At 32.6% G+C, this 7,002-nt stretch overlaps 1 long non-coding RNA gene across 1 annotated transcript in view; it reads right to left on the minus strand.

The window, feature by feature from the left end:
- Positions 1-2,915, minus strand: part of LOC108661754 — an 8,862-nt gene extending 5,947 nt beyond the window's left edge. The window contains exons 1-2 of the long non-coding RNA XR_001927533.1: positions 2,780-2,915; positions 2,204-2,351 (exon numbers count right to left, since the gene is read on the minus strand). This is a non-coding gene — a long non-coding RNA (uncharacterized LOC108661754). The remainder of the gene's footprint in view (positions 1-2,203; positions 2,352-2,779) is intronic.

A 7,002-nucleotide genomic window follows, 5' to 3' on the forward strand; every position in this document is an offset into this window, starting at 1 on the left:
GTGCTTATCGGGACGTCGCGGCGGTTGTCACGGGCTCGATGAGAGTTCCGGGTCGTGACATCTAGCCTAGGCAAAATAACCATTCTAAGGGGAGGAATTGGTAATGACTATTACAACCTTTTCTAGAATGGTTACTCCGAGGAATATCCATTTTGTGAATCAAAGAATGACATAGAGGTGGAATAAGGAATAAAGGGGGAATGACTATTCAATTTCCCCCAACCAAATTGTGAGACCTTTGACTTTAGCGTAAAGGTAAAATTGTTAACCTCCTTTATAAGCTCATAGTTTACTCATTTTAAATGTTAGTATTTCAAAATTTCCTTGTAAACTTGAATTTGAAAGGTTTTAAGTTTATTTGGAAAGAATAAGATAAAGATAAACTCGAAAAAGGAGAGTTTTGGGAAAAAAAGTACATTATGTTTCCAAAGTATCGATACCTTTAAAGGTAGTATCCATACTTACTTTCCAGAATGCCTTAAGGAAGCATTTTGTATGATAAGTTGCGATACATACATTATAAGTATCGATACTTATGGCTTGAATTCCAATAAATATAAAAAGAAACGAAAAAAAGGGCCGACCATTTCATTTTTCTTTCCCATGGTTTTCCCTTCCCCTTTCCTTCTCTTCACTTCCACTTTATAAATTACATAAACTTGACTTCAATTCTAGCTTCCAACTCAACTAAGGTAAGAATCCAAGCCCTTGAACCTTTCAATGTAGGGATTTTGTTTTTGTTCAATTTGAATTCTCTCTATAAAGGAATTTCACTTTTCTGACATGATAGGGCTTTTCCCAATTGGATTTCTTGAGAGAAGCTCATCAAGGTAAGTATAAGTTGGAATGACAAGTGAATTATGTGATGAATTATTGTTTGAAGCAAGTTTATGATCTAAACCTAGGATTGAGGTAAAGGGTGTATAATGTTGGAAGAGGTGTGGAAAAAAATTAGGTTTGAGAAATTATGAAGAACTAATTGTGTTTATTGATTGTGTGATTTGATTATTTTAGGTTCCGTTGAAGCTTTAAGGTCCAATAGCTAGAAAAGTTTTGTTAAATGGTGTTAATATTAGGAGGTGGTACCAAAGTGGTGAATGAACTTGCATTCAAATTGTTTTGTTGAAAATGCATAAAGTGTTGAATGAATGTTTTTAAGTAAGTTTATTATTGAACATTTCTAAGTATGCATGGGAACAAGCTTTTGAAATTTGATGTCCAATTATTATGAATGGAAAAATGTTGAGATATGTTGAGTATGAGGAATTAAATATTCCAAATGCTATGTAAACAAATGGTTATGGGAAATATCCAATGGTGGCGATATGAACTTGGTACATGGTTTGAGACATGACTATATGGAAGTGTACAATGGTCTCATGAGAGACAAAGCTGAGACATGTTTTCATTAGGTGGAGCTACTTGACTTAAGGACTTATAATTAGTGACTACTCGTTGGCCATTGTGCACAATATAGTTGCCCTAGCTAGCAAAGGGAGAATTGGTGTTATTAACGTGTGGTGGACAATAACATATAACTTGTGTTGGGGTCAATGGCCATGTGCACTGGACCATATATATGATAATGGTTAGCTACCCTAGCATTGCCTTAGATAGTAGAAGGGGGGGGGGGGAGGGAAGAATGGCATTATCCCATAGGTTGGAAATCCCTCAGATTGACCTTACTACCTCTTAAGCATGCTCCATTAAGTGATGTTTATGTTTCAAAACAAAAGTTTAGAATTTTAATGCGTTTTTGATTGATGTGATGATTTGAAAGTTGGAATTAGATTTCTAGTTTTGAAAACACCAAACTTGAGTATTTTGTAATGATATATGTGTCATAGGTTTTAGTTTTAAGTTGAAATGATTTTAACAAGTTTCGATTGTTGAAAAGTGCAAAAACATGATGTTAGGTCACCTCCACTTGATTTGATACTTATATCCGATACTTTTGGTAAGTCCACGCTGATGACATTTAGTAGGTGATATAACCATCCAATGTCACCTCCACTGTCTAGAGTTTTATTTATTTTGTATTCAAGAGATGTTAGGTCATGTAATGATGTAGCCATGTGTTGGCACACGTTTTATAACTATGTAGTAATGACAAGTGTATATAAATATATGTGCAATATGTTGACATTTTTTAATATAGAAATATAGAACAAAGGTTATATCTTTTTGTATAGAATGAGCTTACCTTATAATGACTCATATGCGTATGACTATGTCACGACCCGTTACCCTCCTCGAGTCCGTGAAAACCGCCCCGATGTCTCAATGGACATTCATTACCCTGAATGCCAACCGAAATCTCGCAAGGCTTAATATCAGTTTTCGTACCTCCCCTGTGAGCAATAACTACTAAATATCATATTTTAAAAGATTATAAGCTATTTTCAAATCAAAACAATAATAAAAAAATATTTTCTGTCTCACAAGAGCATTTTGGTCATTTTTTCTAAAACTTTTGAAACCTGCTAAAAATATAATATATAGGGGAAAATACACATTTCATAACTAAAAACAAGTTTTTATGTCTAAAACATTCATTTAGGGTGAAATTGTAGCTAATAGAATAAAATAAAAATATTAAATGAAATATTCTATTTTTTTATAAAATAATATTTATAGAACTTTGCGTAAATAATTTTTGTAGCGTAAAAGCAAAATAAATCCATATATACAGTAACACAGATAGCCAAAGTATGTAATTTAATTTACAATGATGTGTGGACACCCAAATGACCAAAGGTAACAAAGGTTGTGGACCTACAATTTCTGAGGAGGCGAGTCCAATAATAACCCTCGACGTAATCAGCTATTTACGGACTGTCCTGATCTTGGAATGAGTGGAAAGGAGGGTGGTGAGTTTATATAAACTTAGTGAGTAAACAAACATCATCTAAAATATCTAAAGTCGAGTAAATGGAGACAACTTAAAATAGTTTATCATACTATGATTCATAACGTTTCAAACTCATTTCAACTAAATAAAATAATTTCATTTCACTCAAATAATCAACATGGCTTATGAATTTCTTAAAAATTTGGCTCGTGCCAAAACTCATTCTCGAGGCCTTGGTCAGGGCATCCAACCGAGTCCGCCAAGGCTGTTAAAGAAAAGTTCATATACGCATAAAACACATTTTTACGTTTAAAAGCATAGCCGTTCCTTGGCATTGACTGAGCTCACCCTTACGTGGTGGTTTAACGTGTAGTGAACTCTAAAGCTTTACCTTAGGAGATACCATCCGTGTCTCTCATACCGAGGTAAAATATAACTGGGTTTACCGTGCCCCTCTCTAATAGGCTGGTCCACGAAAACCTACCATTGCAGTGACTAATCAATATCCCACCAAATCAATAAAAGTTTCGACAGCATGACATGGCAATTATATTACTATCCAGCTTGTTAAGGCAAAACAAATAGTTCATACAATTTCAACACAATTTTCAATTCAGCCATTCATGCCAATATCACCATAAGCCAATCAATTCAAACCATAAATTTACAACACAATCAAACAGTCTTCAATTACTCAATTTCTAAAATCATCATTCAATTTCAAAATGATTTATAAAACTCATTTCATTTAATCACATTTTACTTATAAAACATATGGATTTACCATTTAAACTCATTTTTCTATAAAATCACAAAAATGAATAAAAACTACTTTAGATAATTAAGATGATAATAAGGTTACTCACAATATCGAGAGTCGAAGTACTCCTAGTCTCGATCTTCGGGTACAATCTCCTTACCCTTATTGGAAGTTTCACCACCCAAACAGAATGCACAACAAGCAATTTACTATATTTGTACTAAACCATTATAAAACTAATTTAGGCTCTATATGAATGCATGAAATGGGATGCGAAATGTTCGGATTATTATCTAAATATGGTGTTCTACGTAGATTCAATTATGTATCGAAATAAAATGGTATTGGCCTAATTCGATCTATACACTGGTTAATTGGCCAATACATCCAATTCAACTCCAATTAACTTTATTCCACTTCCAACACTCCAAGTCATCAATTACAAGTTTAATAATATGTAATATCAATAAAATCCATCATCAATATCTTCCTTGTAAAATTCGGCTATTGAAGGTTTAGTGTAGAACATGTAATTTTCATGCTTGATTTTTACACCTTACATCATAAAACAACTAAAAACACCTAAATAGCATGAAATTCATCAAAGTCCATTATCCAATTTCTCTCTTGAAAATTTCAGCCAAGGAGTGTGGGTGAAGGGCATGAAATTTCTTGCTTGTTTTTCATGCTAAACATCACCAAACAACTAAAAACACTAAGATACCTTGAAATCTAACCAAATAAATCATCAAATCTTCTCTCCCTAAATTCGGTCAGCCATGAATCCTTCATGAGATCTTGAATTTTAACCATGGTAATTGAAAAAGAATGCATAGGAAAGGTAGATCACAAGCTAGAATTAAGAAATTTTACCTTTACTTGCTTAATTCCTTGAAATCCAATGAATTTTCTCTTGATTTTCTTCTCTAGGGTTTGTTCTATGCTTTTTCCCTTTTGTTCTTGCCTTGGCCGGCCAAGAGAAATGAGATGGGAGAGTTTTAGTTGTGTTTATAAAGGAAAATATAATAATATTAAAGCTTGACACTTGTCACCATGTGATTGGTCCATACATAAAACTTAATAATTAAGCATTTCTTCTCCACCACATAAAATCTCTTAATTATCCAAAGTATAAAATGAATTTCATGGGTTTGACAAGTGTCAAGGTGGTGTAAAATTCCAAAAATTCTAATTACGTCCTTGTGGACACTTGAAATGACCTTTTTGCCCTTATGTTCGAAAAATTGTCAGAATTAAAATTTTTCATTTCTCAAGCTCAAATTATGTTCCAAATAGTCAAACTTGATCAAAATTTCATCCACCATCCCAAATTTTCCCTCAGGTGGAAAAATGACCATTTTACCCCTACGTTATGAAAATTCCAATTTAACTCCAAGTCAATCCCCAAACTCTGAATCACCATATTAAGTTATTCTAAGATTCAATAACTCTCAATTACATCTTAAAATCTTTATTTGAACTAGTTCGAGGCTTAAATCAACTTAGTTGTACCACTAGATACACTACCGACTTTTGATGATTTTTTCGAGGTATTCAAGTATGCAAGCATGTTGTCAAATACATGAATGACATGGCAAGTATATTATAGAGTAAGGCTTGACAGACTATGAGGCTTGCTTAGGCTTAATAGGATTTGTTTATTAGGTCTTTGCGTTAGTCATGGCCTAGATATAGATAATGACACAAGCATATCTTAAGTGCATCAAATATAAACCAATTACTTATTTATTCACACATTTTGTCTCTAGAATTTGAAAAATATAACTTAATTAGAAAAAGCATGCAACTGTATGGTAATCATAGATAGTAACATCCCACCCTTTAAACTAGATCCTTTAGGCAATAGTTAGTTATCATTTATTTTTTAAATTTTTATACAAAAGTAACAAAGACATTAAAGTAGATAAATAATTCTTTAGTAATTGTGGAAGAACTTATGATCAAATCTTATCATCACCAAACACAAAAGGTTTAAAAGGTAGAGAAATATCCTCCCATATATAGTTTAGTAGATATTACAAAGCTATTACAGAGTTATGACGACAAAATTACTTATCACATAAAAACAAATTTGTCAAGTTTATTATTAATATGATTTAAATTTGCAAATTTGTTACGTGATAGATGTTGAGATATCACTTTAATGATCACCATGCTTCATCTTTAAAATAAACATTTCAAATTTTATCTTTTTAATAATTATCAATATTTAAGGTTGAGTTTATTGTGTGAGGTTCGTTAGAATTATTAATAAAATCACCAAATGTTACAATTCTTAACTAAAAGTATTTATGGATTGGGCTTAGGTGGAGCCTTATTGGGCTTGGCATTTTAAGAGTTAAGCCTAAATGTATCTATCGACCTAGGCTTAAGCTTTAATTATTAAAATAATATAAAGGGTAAAATACATTGACCTCTTAAGTTTTAGTCATAATTTCACACGGGTCCATTAGTATTCGAAATGGACAATCTACCCCAAACATATAAATAACGTTAACGGGCATACATAGAATGTCTAAAATACCCTTATTCTTTGTCCATTCTTTTCCACTATTTTCCTCTCTTTTAAGCTGGTTGATGACGTTTTTTTACATCGGTCGGTCACCCCGTGGTCGGATCTAATTGTGGAATGTCATATTTGGATAGATCTCCTCAAGGGGAACGTGAAGTGCTAACTCTCCCTTGGGCAGCATTGAGAAGGGGAGCGCCGATCTCGCACTTTATAGATCGGCATTCCATAGATCCAATGGAACACAATTTGGCTAGATCTGGTCACAGGGTGGCTTGCAGATGAGAAGTATGGTAAAGAGAATTTTTTTCAAATAGGAGAGAAAAAAATTTTAAAAGTGAAAATTTATAGTTTATATAGTATGGTAATTTTTAAAATTAATGAGAAGTAAAATTATCCGAGAAATATTGCCATATCATTAAACTAATGGAAACATTAACGGTTAACTAACAATTGGACTTATATATCCTAGGAAAGATATTCTTTTGGGACGGATTGTCAATTTCGAATACTAATGGACCCACGTGAAATTATGGCTAAAACTTAGGGAGTCAAGGTATTTTACCCTAATATAAATGTTTTAATTAATATTAAATAATTTTTAAATATATTTTAGAGTTTACTTTAAAATTATATATATATTAAAATTGAGGAAAGAGGGATTTGAACCCTATTCTTGAAGCAAAGAAATTATGCACCAACCAATGAGCCAAATGCTCAAGCACTATATATATATATTCATTAATTGGCTAAGGAATAGAAAGTTCCTTAGGAAGCTATACAGAACAGGGATCTAGCTTTTAGGGAGCTATGGACAAAAACCCTTCCAGCATATCAAACCAAAAGCGGGAGCACCCCTAC

Source organism: Theobroma cacao, chromosome 1 (genome assembly GCF_000208745.1).
Source record: "Theobroma cacao cultivar B97-61/B2 chromosome 1, Criollo_cocoa_genome_V2, whole genome shotgun sequence".
Classification (NCBI taxonomy): Eukaryota; Viridiplantae; Streptophyta; class Magnoliopsida; order Malvales; family Malvaceae; genus Theobroma; species Theobroma cacao.